Here is a 14,960-nt window from a genome sequence, read left to right on the forward strand (position 1 = left end):
CTGGAACTATTACTGCGAATAGGAGAGGTAACTATTTAAGGAACTACTGCAGGTCATTTCTTTAAACATGAGTATGCTAAGTACTTTATTTTGGGTTGCTTATATCAAATATCAATACAAAATTGCAATACAGTTTACTAAAAGTTGGCTTTACTAAGTTAAACTTTGGGAGAATTTTGGCCGCTCACCTCTCAAGGCAGTGAAAAGTGTGAGCAGTACTGGTTGCACACATAATAAAGAAATTCATGAAATACTAGAGACAAAGTACAAGGATCAACAGATGGAACTGGGAGAAAACACCACAGCTGCACTAGGAATTAAGATTCAAGAGACTGGACAGCAAGAATGAATACAGGAAGCAGGAGTGGACGTACAGTTAAAGTAAAAGGGTAGAAACAGGCTGCAGGTAGAGGCACTATGTGAAGCACTGACCCCTAAGGGGTTAATGTTCAATTTACTGACTAACTTTTTCCCTACAACACTGCTGTGGAACCAGTAGTGTGACTCAACCAGTTCGTGCAACCGTCTCATAAAATTTTAAGAGTTTGGCGAACCGTGCGCAACTTTTAACTCGTAACATAAATTTCATGAAGCATTACCAACAACAACAAAGTTGTTAGCCATCCTCATCAAAAGCTACTTGAAACAGTAATAGAAAATATGAAAAACAGGTTGATGAACTGTGACAGTTTAATATCACAGAACAATGAACAAGATGATAAAATTCATGGGCTGATCAATTTGCTCGAGCCCAATTCGTGGAATACTGAGTAGTAGTTTTGCCTTGAAAAACTGCTGAAGAAAACCTGAGGGAATTTAGTAAAGTTTTTCATCATGAAATCAGTATCAATGATTTTCGGGACTGCATGGAAAATGTCTTACAAAATTCTAGCAATGCTGCGAAGGCTAAGGTTCCTCAAAGTATACAGAAAGCTAAAAATATTATCAATGCTGTTGCTGTCGGTTCTGCTGAGGCAGAATGAGGGTTTTCAAGAATGAATATCATATATTTAGATAAAAGGAGTCACCTTACAGTTGAAAATGTAGTTAATATGATAATTAATCTGACTGGCCTCCCATTTAGCTCATGGAATGCCACTCCTTCGGTCAAGACGTGGCTTACAAGAAACCACTGTGCTGATGACAGGGTGAAGAAAAGAAAAATAAAGACATTGATGACACTCAAGTCGCCATCTGGAAGTGTTTAAAGAAAAATAATACAAAATTTATGTTAAAAGATTCCAGTAAAGATTTGGTTTACTATTTTTTCTTTTATAAAGATTTGGCTTATTTTTTATTTTATAGAATAGTAGCATTTAATGCCAATACAGCAAACTTTATGGTAAAGTATTTTTATTTTTACCTTCCGAAGAATACTGTACACATAATCATAAAATCTATAAGCAGTAATATACATATGATTCATAAGAATAGTAATGATGACTGAAAAAAGCACAATATTCCAACATATGTATACTGTACTGGTACATAGACATATCTTCTTGTTATTAAGTTCATTACCTATATAGTCTAGTAATACAGAAACTCCTCAATATATCATTATAATGCTGCTTTACCATTATTTAGACATTTTATTTGGGAAATAATTATATCTGATCATTTTATTTGCTAGAATCCAAGAGCAACATTTGAACCTAAGTGGAGCAAATTTGACATGCTTTTTGTGATAGACCCGGCTAACAAAATATTTGAATCCCACCACTTTGTGGGACTCTCCTTTTGTTCCCAAATTCTTTGCATCTCTCCTCTTTAAAGGGCAGCACATTAGGCTACTGCCTTTTGTTTAATAACCAGTTGGCAAAAACATCAGATTCACTTCAAAGGCAAAAATAATGCTGCATCTATAAAAGCACTCTATATGCATAATTTGGAGAAACATTTATGAACAACAGATAAATTTTGGGTTTAAGTTAGCCTAGGATTGTATTTATACCTTTCAAATTGTTAAAAAAATTACCAATTCATATGACTAGTATTGAAATAATGCAAAAATCGAATGATAATGGTTAAGGTTTAAGTTAATTCTCTATCTTATAACTTTTTCGTTTACGCATTTCACCGTACTTCCATTCCAAACCATGAGGCTACCCCCAAGGAGTTGTTAAATGTTCAGTCATAAGTTTGTCACTAATGGGTCGGATTACTGTAATTTGATTTACTATGACCAACCATATTACCAAATATAGAAAACAAAAAATACTACGAATACAACTCCTACATTAATTAAGGGTCTACTGCCACATGAAAGAATCAAGCCATGCTCACAAGAGGCGATTTCAATTGCTGCAATCCCAAGAGGGCATTGTGGAGTTTTGTTCACACTAGGCAATCAACTCCACTCCACAACTCACCTTTTTTTTTTTTATAAACATTGATGGGAAGGAAGGCATATCCATTTAGGCGCACGATCATCAGGTACACCCTATTTTGAATTATAGACTTATAAAGGAATGTTCACAACTTATGAACGATATAATTATACAAGTTACGTTCTTAACTTTATATATGAAACTAAGGGAATACAGACCAAAATTTTCCATTTATACCAGAATGACCATAACATCATAAGATGATCTGAGTAGCCTAACTCACCCTTGGTAGGTGGCCTCGGTTAATTTTCTTCAATTATCAAACCTGTCAGCCACTACTCTGGAGTATACAAGAAGAAAATTAATGAACTTTCAGCCTTGAATAATTACAACACCGAGACATGATGCTGAACACTATACGATGCAGGAGCGTAGACGTAACTTGCAGGTGAGCTTTGAAAAACACAACCCAAAGAGTTGTCAATAAATTACTAGAAGTATGCCACAACGACAATACGATCTTAGTCTGAATAAAAACACTCCCAAGTAGTTACTACTACATCTGAGAAAACGACAGTAGTGACACAATAAACTTGGCTACCATTAACTGACTTTTGAGGCAACAGTAGGTCTAGCCCTATCTGCAGACGACCTTTGGTGACTGCGAAAGCACTGTACTCCAAAATCCAGTTAGCCTTCTCATTTTGACTTGCCTTCGTTAAATCCAACATAGCCAAGCCAAGCTACAAAATTGTAACTGAAAAGCTATAGTTGCAAAAGAATATCTAACGATATGTGATGATCTTTGAGGAGACAACAATGCCAAGCCTCCACTAGGCCTAGCCCTCTTAGTCATCGACCTCTGGTTGGCTACCTGTGAAAGCTCTCTACAGGCTGTAATTATTCATTGAGACTGGCTTTTGTCCTGTCCAGCATAAAGCAGGCCATATTAGAAAACTGTAACTTTGAAAACCTATGGTTGCAAGACAATATCCGAAGGCATACAGGTTACGGCCCTAGAGGAGACGGCAATGCCAAACTATCCACTAGGCCTAGACCTATCCACCATCGACCTAGCCTTTGTACCTGTGAAAGCAACGTGCTCTTAAATCCGTTTGTTTATTCACTTGCTTTCGTCATACCTAGAAAAATGTCAATTTCGTCATATTAGGACAATGAAAATTTAGACTGCTACAGCTACATAACAATATCTAAAGGCAATGGGTTACCTTAGAATTGTTGAAGCCTTTTCATCTGGAAACCAAACTCAGCTACACCTGGCCTAGCCTTCCCTGGATGAATTAGCAGCACTAATCTCAAAAACGCACATATCCGCTTCCACGCACATATCCATGCAGATTCAAGTCACTAAATGACACTGTAAATAGGGTCCAGTTGCACTGACAAATGTAACAAAGCACGAACACAAAAGGAAACGTTTCAATCCGACCGAAAAAACGTAGAGTCCCGTTGTCTCGGTCAGTCTCACTCGTCAAATTAGACGCATGAAGTCTAACTTGGGAGAGTTTAACACGGAACAAATATATTTTCAGATGTCACATCTAAATAAAACGGAGTAATGCAGTAGTATTACCTACTGAATAAAAGTCTTGTAAAACTACAGGACTAAAATAAATTTGACTAATTGCTAACATTTTTTTTTTATTTTCAGTCTTCGTTGTTGATTCAAATGAGCAACAGTATTGGTACTTTCCTGTAAGCTTTGGCCGAATCCGGTTTCCACATATATTCACACTCAAATTCATGAATATTTAACCACATACGTAGATGCCTTTAGAAGTCTGGTTTCATTCTCGGAATCCTTTGGAGTCATGATTTATTTTCGTGGTGGCAAAACCTGCCTTAAGAAACGCACCTGTTGGTTGTCGGCGTTCTCGAGTGTTACCGCCACCACTCTAATACTGAAACTGTGTCCGATTTTGAATGTGAAGTAACTGTGCATTTTTCGCAGTAGCCAAGAATCGACCTCATACACCAATGACCGGTGTAAGAATTAGAAATACACCGACTATAGGGGTAAGTGGGTAACATACCGGCGTAAATATAAAATTATTTTTGGCTTAGCCAATGTGTAGCCTAGACCTATCCTTACCATAGTTATTTGTTAGTACATTGCATTCTAGTCTGCTTATGCCTTTGGTAGAATAGCATGGCATAAGGACAGGTTTAATAGGCAGTGATATTAACTGAATTCATTATGGTAATCTTAGCTAATTAGGATTTGCTGTACTTCCTGAATACTGTTAATAGTTAGTGAGAGGAGTCTAAGCTTTATGGGTAGCATCGTAGGCATTGGCCTGTGTTGAACCTGGCTTTTGCTAATATAATCAAGAATGTATTTACCCGTTTAGATGTGCTCAGAATGCGTCTTTTGACCCGTAATTTGTGTTATAAAACTCATGGTTTCATGGTCTCCTAGTTACAGCCAAAGGCCCCAAGGCTAGCACATCCATTAGACCAGTTAGCCAAAATGGAGCTTGTATAGTTTGTTCACGGTTTTACTCATCACTTTTACTCTGTTTTATTTCGGGCCACTCCATTATTAAAAGACACCACATGGTCTCCCTGTCAAAACAAAAGACCAGTCAAGTTTTACCTTAAACCATTGTCACATTCTGGAGCTGAAAATGTAATCTGACTGTTTTTTTTAATGTGCTCTTTGAATATTTCTGACCACATTTCTATAGCAAATTAGTTTTCAGAGACACATGACTCTCCCTTATATCCCACAATTATGGGGGAACACAGTGGGAAAGTGGGGATTTTAGGGTGGTGAAAACACAAAATGAATGAAATACAAAGGTGTAGGCCTATTTAACCTAACCTAACCTAGAGTACTGTGTTCTTACATATCCAAGGGGGCCTTGAACCCCCCTAGAACCCTACATCTAACCTGACCTATGACACTGTAAAATAAAATACTGTAATAGGATTGTAACCTATCTTTAGGCATCATGCCCTTACCTAGCTTGGTGGCTTGGCTCCCCCTAGACATCTCCCACCAGACCTAACCTAGGCCATTGTAAATTCGAATGAATAAGATTGCAAACAAATTCAACTACACGCGATGTTACCTAACTGAGGATGCCTGGTCCTTAACTGGGTTGGGGGTGGGAGCCTAATTCACCATGTAAGGGAAAAGATGGCAGCTCCCTTAAGGTTCTATTGTAAGAATGATTTGAGATGTATATGCTACTTTTGGCATTATGTTACACTAGAAGGATAACATACAGTATACACAACAGTCACAGTGATTAGTATAATTTACATAATTAGTAAATGTAAAGGTGTCAAACTGAAATAGACAATACAATACAATTAGTATTAGTAACTCAGATAATGGTACTGTCGAACAGTATGACAAAATTATTTTAACATTAATAATAAGCCAGAATCATAACCTTTATGACAGTTATAACTCCCACAAAAATAATAACTTACAATGAGTGGATTAACTTGTAACAAGTTCAGTAATGTTATTGTAAACTTCATGTACAGCATTGAGCCACATGTAGTACTCCACTTCAGCTTACAGCAACTACCGATTTCTTTTGATACATGCCAATTGACAGGACCTTTCCAACCAACACGTCGCATCAAGGTCTCGCTACAAGTTGTTACCCAACAAAACACAGCATCACCAATTCCATTGTATGTGGATGTGTGGGACAGATGTCTCCAGCCAACCTACAACAGCAACAACAAATACATAGTACACTCACAAATAAACTCCTGTCATTAACATACCGATTTCATCACTAATACCACGGTGAGGTCACTGGAATTCACGAGTTTCATATAAGTAACTTACCAAGTAATTACTTAGCCATAGGTTTCACTCGCTTGGCAGCTTAAATTTTAAAAATCGTGGTAGCGCTTCAATAGTTCAGTGTAAGTGACAAGCCCCGCTCACCAATGGGAGTACTGGTAACAACTTAGTAGAAAGCCTCATTCTGTTTCTGCCAGCTCTAAAAAAAAGTACATCTTAGTTTAACCAGACCACTGAGCTGATTAACAGCTCTCCTAGAGCTGGCCCAAAGGATTAGATTTATTTTATGTGGCTAAGAACCAATTGGTTACCTAGCAACGTGAGCTACAGCTTATTGTGGAATCTGAACCACATAGCAAGAAATGAATTTCTATCACCAGAAATAAATTCCTCTTATTCTTCATTGGCCGGTCGGAGATTTGAACTCATGGCCAACAGAGTGGTAGCTGAGAATGGAACCCACTCACCCAACGAGGAACTATCTGCCGGCTCTAAAGTAACATCGGGGGTTTGCTGAAGTTTTTTTGTTTACTGATTTTGAGTTCTATGGCTGGATTCCGGTGAAGTATTATCGCTTTTTTTGAGCAGCCTTCAAGCTTTCAGGATCATTTTTCAAATTCTTTGGTTATTATTATGTCTGATTCAAGTTCACCAATTTTCACTATTGTAGCGAAAGTTGCAAACCAAATTAATCATCTTCATTTGATTCTCATACAATTTGCAGTAAATGTAGTGGGCAGAAATATAGTAGGGAGAAAACTTTTACTTACTTTTCTCCTGCTTCTAGCCCTCTACTTTTAATCCACCTACTCTGTACCCGGCTCCCTCGCTTCTGAACCCGATGCCATTGCCAGTCTCGAAAGTTGTAAAGTGCTTGAAAAAGTCTAGGTTTAACAAGAATTTAACCTAGTAGTGATACATTGAAGTGAAGGAGGTGTCTATTCGTCCCGCCAACGCTCCTAGGCAAAGGTCCCTGTCAGACTCCCCTAAACCTGGGAGGAGGCATACTGGAAGTCCAAGGGAGATCGGTGGGGTTTGCCCATGGGTAGATGCCCCCTCAGTCAAACCTGTTGCACGTTCCCAGGTATCAGCAGACAGCCACTGGAAAGGCGTCTTGACAGGAGAAAGTGTACAAGTGGAGGAGGTGGCTGCTCATCCCACGATGCTTCTAGATGAAGGTCCCTGTCAAACTCCCCTAAACCTGGGAGGAGGCATACCAGAGGTCCAAGGGAGGTCGGTGGGGTTTGCCCACGGGCAGCCACCCCCTCAGTCGAGCCTGTTGATCAATCCCAGGTCTCAGTGGACAGCCATTGGAAAGGTGTCCATAAGGATGTGTATTCACTGTCCTCTAGTGGATGGACACCAGTGCAGACAAGAGGCGCCGATGGGGCTTTTCTGATGTTTCTCAGCCTTTGAAAAGGCACATTTCAGCTTCTGATCGCGCTTCTCCACTCCCCTGTAAGCGGCTCAGGGAGCAGGAGCTTAGCCCACAGCCTTCTTGTAGCTTCTGGGGCAGTCCTGAGCACTTGTCTCTTAAGCTTTCTGTTGTAGAGTGCCAGTATTTAGAGCCAAAGCATTCTTCCAACTCTCAAAAGCGCTTGCTGTCTTTTAAGTGCCTAGCAACTCCCGAGCGCCCAGCAGCTCCCAAGCACTCGCCAGCTTCTGAGCACTCAGCGCCAGTTGCCAAGCGCCTGGCGCCTGCTTCCAAGCACCCAGCTCCAGCTCCCGAGCGCCTGGCACCAACTCTTCAGTATCTTTCTCCTGCTTGGAGTGCCAAGCACCCATTTTCAACCACGGGTCTCCTAGCCTGTGCAGCTCTCCTTCATATTTGTGGGTGAGCTTTCCTACTTTTTTGGCTCCTGCTAGCCCCGGTCTCGCCTACCTCTCCCTGCCTGATGAGGAGCCATCCAGATGGCAGACCTAGGCTCCCCACATGGTGCTTTTCTTGTCTTCTAGGAAGACTCTCAAGGAGATTTTAGTTTGTTTTTCTGCTAAGAGGGAGCAAGATAAGCCTTCCTTCGTTTTTCCTCCCCCTTACTTAATTCATAGGAGGTTTCTTTCCTACGCCACTGGGGAAGTTCCTTCTTCCCGACACTTGGTGTTTTTGTCTGCGAAAATTATGTTTTTCATCGGCAGAACTTGGCCTCCTTGTCAAGACCTCTTGGGGTTGTTTGAAGTTAGCGAAGAAGATTGAAGGTTGCAATGATTTGTGGAGACTGCCCTGGACTGGCTAGTAGTCTTTTCTCATGCAGACAAATCTTCAGGGATGGCTCTCTTGAACTTGCAGCTCTATTCTCTTTGGGGGTTTTGAAGGAAAAAGATTTTTGGTGCTCCCCTTGGAAGTCAGACTTTCAATAGACGTCGACTTAGGATCTTCTGACACATTCTTCCAAAAGCCCCAAGGATTTGTCCGCATTTGTTCCTAAGACAGTCTCTCCTCTCCAACATCCCTTTCATGGGAGTAAGCCCACGTCCAGTCTAGGACCCTCTCCAATGCCCGCTTCTCGACTGGGAATTTACCAGGACGTGGTCTCCAGAAGACAGAACCCTCACATCAACATCAGAGAGCTGAATGGTATTCACTTAGGGCTTCAGTGCTTCTTGACCTTAGTTAAGAAGACTGTGGCAGACCATTCAGACAATACCACAGCCCTAATGTACATACAAAAATGAGGCGGCTCTCACTCTTTTCTCTCTGGCAGACAGCAAGAGACCTTCTACTGTAGACAGATCAAATCGAGTGAGTCTAGTCAATCAGTTTTTTCGGGGCAAACTAATATTCTGACGAATGATCTGAGCCGTCGAATAGTAGATTCTTCCCACCGAGTGGACCTTAGATCCCCTGATCTATTGGAATCTGCGATACTGTGGGGCAGGCCAACATTGGACCTGTTTGCCTCCTCTAGGAGCAATCGCCTTCTTCTTTTTTGTTCTCAGGCCCTGGACCCTCTAGCATGGGTAACAGACGCCATGCGGCAGATTGGTCCCACTTGGAACAAGAACTATCAAGAGGATCTCAAGTCCTTGCCCAAGAAATGAGGAAGAAGTCCTCCGTGCACAAGTGGGAGCCAGTCTTCTCGAGTCTTGGGAGAAGTGGAGTATCAGAGGGACAAAACAGTGGATTGTAAAGGTTCCGAGGGAGGGCTTCTCCATTCCGTTCATGGAGAACCGTGAGAGAACATTTGCCCCTTTTGGAGAAGGTCTCCTCTCTCCTTTGAAAGAGTCATAGAAGAAGTTGAGGACATCAATTCAGAAGGCTTCTTCTACTGTCTTGTTTGTGATCCCTAAATTATCGGGGTTTGGAGACCAGTCCTTGAAGTAAGCGACCTCGATCTCTTTGTCTGGTAGACGAAGTTCAGATGGAGACGAACCAGTTGGTCCTTTCATCCATTCTCTAGGGGGGTTGGATGATAACCTTGGATATGCAGGACGCATGTTTCCATTTTCCCTTCCATCCAGACTCCAGGAAGTATCTAAGGTTCATCTTCCAGGACACTTTCTCAGGCGCCCCACTTCCCGGCACCTCCTAAGCACCCGGCACCACCCGAGTGTCTGGCACCAGCTCCCAAGCGCTTGGCGCCACCTGAGTGTCTGGCACCAGCTAACAAGCGCCCGGCGCCAGTAAGTCACCAGTTTTGGGCTCTTTGCTTCACCCTCTCTACAACACCTCGAGTGTTCACTCGAGTCCTTGCTCCTCTAACAATGGCTTCATTTCGTAGGCATTAACATCAGTCTATATCTGGACAACTTGCCTCTTCGTTCCTCTTCGAGGAAAAGTGCACTAAAGTGTTGTACGTCCCCCTCTCAGGAACTGGGAATTATCACCTACCTTCAGAAGTCCCAGTTGGCCACGTGGCAAAGTTCCTCCATTTGGGGACGAGTCTCAACTAACGGACTTTTCGGGTTTTTCTGTCTGCCAAGAGAATCGCCAGCTTTCAGACAGTTCACAAGTTTCTAGTCCCTTCGTCTTGCTCGGCCCATCAGTAGATGAGCATACTGGGGACTTGGTCGTTCATCAAGATGTTTGTCAAGTTAGGCAAACTTCTCATTAGAGTTTTGCAATTCTTCCTCCAGGCCAACTGGGACAGGGAAACACAGCTGGACACCTACGTGTTTCCTATAAACCCGGTAATTAAGTCAGACTGGCATGATGGTGGTCCGAACATAGACTTTCGGAAGGAAAGCCCTTCACCCTCTGAGCCCAGACTTAGCCTTTTATTTAGAGTCCATGGTTCTAGGTTGAGGAGCCCTCTTGGGCTACGCCTTTCCACCCTTCATGGTCAGGGAAGTGCTGAACAAGTCTTGGGCTCATCTCAACGTTACAATAATTCTCATAGCTCTGTTCTGGCCCGTGAAAGAATGGTTCCAGGGCCTGCTACAGTGGTGGGTGGACTTTCCGAGACTCCCTCCCCTAAAAACCGTGTCTGCTCAGGCAGCCGCACTTTAAGAGATACCAAAGGGTTGTCTGTTCTTGCCCTGACAGGCTTCAGACGTCCGGAAGCTTCTCAGAGCGTAAGAGTTTTCAAGACATACTGCAGAGGCTGTTGCAAGATGATGGCGTCGTTTTCCTAGCCACATCTTTCAGGATAAGTGGGCAAATTTCTGAAGCTGGTGTCTCGACTCAATGTCTCTTCTTTGGAAATGTCTGTGACCCAATTGCCGATTTCCTTCGTTATCCAAGGAGATCTAGGAATCTCTCGTCCTCCACCATTAAGATTAGCAAGTTCCAAGACATCGATAAAGGGTATATTTTTTCATAAGGAGATGTAGTTTGCTTCTTCACCCTTGGATTTTTAGCCAAGAACAAAGACCTTTCCAAGCCCTGGCCCTGTTCTTTCTCCATCAAGACTGTAATGGATACTTGGGTCTGAGGGAGAGTTTTTTTTGTCCTGTTAGGGATTTAAGGTATTACCTGAGCAGGACTAGGAAAATCAGAGGACCCTCCAGTAACCTCTGGTGCTCTGTCAAGAACCCGTCTTGCCTTCTGACTAAGAACACATTCTCCTTCTTTGTCCGAAACTTATTTCTGAGGTGCACTCTCAGTTTCAGGAGGACATTTTGCCTACTTTTACAGTGAAAGCTCATGACATCAGGACAGTCTCCTATTTTTTAGCTTTCAGGCACATATGTCACTCTCTCCCATTCTGCAGTCGGCCTACTGGAAGTGCGAACTGATCTTCGCGTCTCACTATTTGAAAGAAGTTGAAACAGTATTTGAAAATTGCAGTATCTTGATGCCATTATCAGTGGAAGACATGGTTTTCGGGGAGGAAGCATACAAATCTCTCTTTTCTCCTATCTCTTCATCTTAAAGTAGGGTATCAAATATTTGGGAGCCAGGGGGTTACTGTGTACCTGGAGTACCCACCAGGCACAAGGGATGGGTTGTGGTGTTTTCAGTGTAGGTGAAAGCATTGTCTGGTTGTTTTAATTGTGGTACTGTGCCCAGGGCAAGGGCACTCACTGATGCTTTGTTAGCCATCGGAGATATCCTTCGCTGCAAAGCTCCCACCTAAGTAGAGGCGCTCCACGGCTATACCGCCACGCCACTACACGTAGAGATGAGCGCCAATCAGAGGCAGTAATTACCTGCAGTAGCTCTGTTACCAAATAAGGAAATGAAAAGCATTGTCTTCAGTGCTAGCAACTTTTCTATTTCAAAGTCGTTACCATAACTTAATGTTTTGGAGTAGAATATGTCCGTGCATCCCACTTCCTGTCAGCGTGGGATTCAGCTATGTAATTATTTGGTAAGTTACTTAGATGAAAATGTTATTTTCATAATAAAATTAAGTTTCATATATACTTACCAAGTAATTACAAATTGGAGCCCTCCCTCCTCCCCTCTCATGGACATTAGGGCATAAGCAGAATAAGGTTTTCTGCTAAGTCGTTTTCAGTACTCCTGTTGGTGGGTGGGGCTTGTCGCTTACACTGAACTATCGAAGTGCTACCAAAATTTTTAGAATTTAAGCTGCCAAGAGAGTGGGAACTATAGCTATGTAATTACTTGGTAAGTATAAATGAAACTTAATTTTATTATGAAAATAACATTTTTCTTACCGGAAATGTGGTATATAAGATAAACTGCCTGAGAGTGACCAAGAGGCATAGTAACAGTTCAGAGTTATCATTCAAACGGCAGACAAGGGTTCTTTACAAATAAACTAAATTACAAATGCTAACATGCGCAACCCCTAGATGGTGCCACACACAACAAAAAAATTAATTTCGTATACTCAAAAGGATCTTACTTACCCAGTGCTTGGTGCCACTTTGAAAACGTTCAGTAAACCTAGCCATAATCAGAATCAGAACTTTCAGAATTATCATGGGGATGTTAAATTACATCTTTGTACAGTATTTCATTCTTTTTGTATTTTACCCCCCAAAAATGCTTTCCTACTGTAGTTCCCCATAATTGCAGGATAAAAAGGATTGCAGTATCTATAAACTTCTAATTTGTTACTGAAAATGAACATCATAAAAATTTACTGAAAAAATTCCTCTTGGCCAAAATAGTCCAAGGAGCTAGAGTTACATGTCTACACCCAAAGAACCATAAATTCCAAAATCTCAATTGATGAAACTTGAAAAAACCAATCAGTTTTTAATATTGTCCACATACCAACATTTTAAGATGAAAATAACAAGAGGTTTCAAATATGCTAGCTATCCTTACCTACAATGCTCTTGGACAAAAAATATCCAATCAAAAGCCCCACTCATGTGAGTGAACATAGCAAGTAACGGTATCAATCAGTAAATATCTCAATAACAGTATATTTGCAGTAGATTCTAGTAGGTGTTGTGTACTAAGCATTTTTATGAACTTGAGAACAACAAGAACAAGGAATGCTTCTATGTCAAGAACTGGTGTTAAAGTTAAGAAAAATACCAAAGACCCACACATTAGTTTAGTCCTTATGGGAAGCATCAGTAATCCAGTTTTTCCTGGTGCAGCAATCACCAAGTAGGAAGGGGAAGGTTTTTAATATCTTCAAACTAGTGGCAGATTTTTACATGCTTTTATTCAACTTGCCTTCTGCGTCTGTCTGTCTTTCTTCAAATCTTGTAACTGAATTTTCGACCTGTTCCACTCATCCAATGGACTTGAAATTTTACATGGTTACTCAATCCCGGTGACAGTACAACCTTACATGATCAGTAGGTCAGCAGCGACCTCTAGTGACCCTACAGTGACGTCTCCCAGTATCTCAGGATCTGTATGATACGCTTCGGATTTTTCGCAATTTCTTTGACTCGGTAGAATCTGTCTTCTATATAACCCCTCCCTCTTCCTTCTTCCATCCCCCTCCCCCTTCCCCTTCCCCAGCACACGATCAAGTGTTAATTTAGCTGTGTCCTCCCCCTCCCTTTCCCTCTTCTCTCCTCCTCCCTTCCCTCTCCCATCCCCTTCCCCACTCATCCCCCTCCCCCTTCCAAAGCGCACGGTCAAGTGCTAATTTATGTGTCCTCCCCCTCTCCTTCCATTCTCCATCCCCTCTCCCTTCACTTCCATCCCTCCCCTCTCCCTTCCGGAGCACACGATCAAGTGTCAATTTAACTGTGTCCTCCTCCTCCTCCTCCCTTTCCCTCTTCCATCCCCTCCCCTCTCCCTCCCCGAGCACACGATCAAGTGTTAATTTAGCTGTGTCCTCCCTCTCCCCTTCCCTCTTCTATCCCCCTCCACTTCCACCTTCCCTCCCCTCCCCTCTCTTCCCCTTCCCCTCCACCTTACCTTCCACCTTCCACCTTCCGGAGCACAGTCAAGTGTAAGTTTAACTATGTCCTCCCTTCCCTTCCCCTTCCATCCCCCCACTTCCCCCTCCCCATCCCTCCCCCCCCTCCCACTTCCCACTTCCCATCCCATCCCCCCTTTCACTCCCTTACCCCTTCCTCCTCCACCCCTCCCCTCTTCTTTCCCATCCATCCCCTTCCAATTTTCCTCCCCTCCCCTCCCCTCTCTCTCCCCTCTCCCTCCCCTACCCCTTCCTCCACCCTTTCCCTCCTCTTTCCCTTCCATCCCCTTCCCAGTTTCCTTCCCTCCCCACTCACCTTCCATCTTCCCTCCCTTTTCTCTTCCCTTCCCCCTTCCCTCCTCTTCCCTCTTCCATCTCCCTTCCCCTCCCCTCACTTCACTTTCTCTCTAAGTTCCCTTCCTCCTTCCCCTTCCCCTTCCCCCTTCCCTCTGCTCTCACCCTCCCCGTAAACGGATATCAGTTTCATTAACTGCAATCATAAATCGGTTACAATTTCTTTCAAACTAAAAAGTATAAAATAAAAAAATATAGAAAAAAATTTTTAAACATGCTTTTATTAAAATGCACTAAAAGTAAAAAATAATATTTTGAGACACCAAGATATTCTAACAATTAATCATGTCTACAAAAATAAAAGCGTGGGTCCCAAACATGGAAGGAAGTGCTACAAGAAATCTTTTATTGAATTCTGACATTGATTGCAGTATCTGGGATGCCAGGGCTTGAAATGTTCTCCAGTCTCCTAAGATCACCCTTTTTCCTCCATTCATTCTTATCTTCATTTAATTCTAACTTTTTTATTACATCCAGTCAGTATTATGAATCCAAATTCTATTTGCAGTATTTGGATGTGTTACAAGTACTCTTACGTGTCATGCTCATCAAAGTATTAACCAAACTCACATATTGGAAGTGTTTAAAGATACTGGTGAATCCTTGCATGATTCACATCTCTTAGTAAGATGAATTGAAAACATATACCTGTATGCCCTGACAGCAAGGTTGGAGGAGTTGAAGCCCGAGAGGTTCAGGGTGGGGAGAAAAATCAAAATGACCAAAAATGCAAGGTCAAAATGA

General features: G+C 42.1%; 2 protein-coding genes across 3 annotated transcripts in view; one reads left to right on the plus strand and one right to left on the minus strand.

Annotated features, from left to right (window-relative positions):
• The window catches only part of LOC136831376 (uncharacterized), a 1,849,518-nt gene extending 1,845,430 nt beyond the window's left edge, over window positions 1-4,088 (minus strand). Inside the window, exon 1 of the mRNA XM_067091727.1 lies at window positions 3,560-4,088. The gene's annotated coding sequence lies outside the window, so the exon portion shown is untranslated. The remainder of the gene's footprint in view (window positions 1-3,559) is intronic.
• Window positions 4,089-4,213: 125 nt separating this feature from the next.
• The window catches only part of LOC136831375 (focadhesin), a 459,396-nt gene continuing 448,649 nt past the window's right edge, over window positions 4,214-14,960 (plus strand). Inside the window, exon 1 of one of the 2 annotated variants that reach the window (XM_067091718.1) lies at window positions 4,214-4,367. The gene's annotated coding sequence lies outside the window, so the exon portion shown is untranslated. The remainder of the gene's footprint in view (window positions 4,368-14,960) is intronic. The other variant, XM_067091716.1, reaches the window with a different exon arrangement.

Source organism: Macrobrachium rosenbergii, chromosome 48 (assembly GCF_040412425.1).
Source record: "Macrobrachium rosenbergii isolate ZJJX-2024 chromosome 48, ASM4041242v1, whole genome shotgun sequence".
Classification (NCBI taxonomy): Eukaryota; Metazoa; Arthropoda; class Malacostraca; order Decapoda; family Palaemonidae; genus Macrobrachium; species Macrobrachium rosenbergii.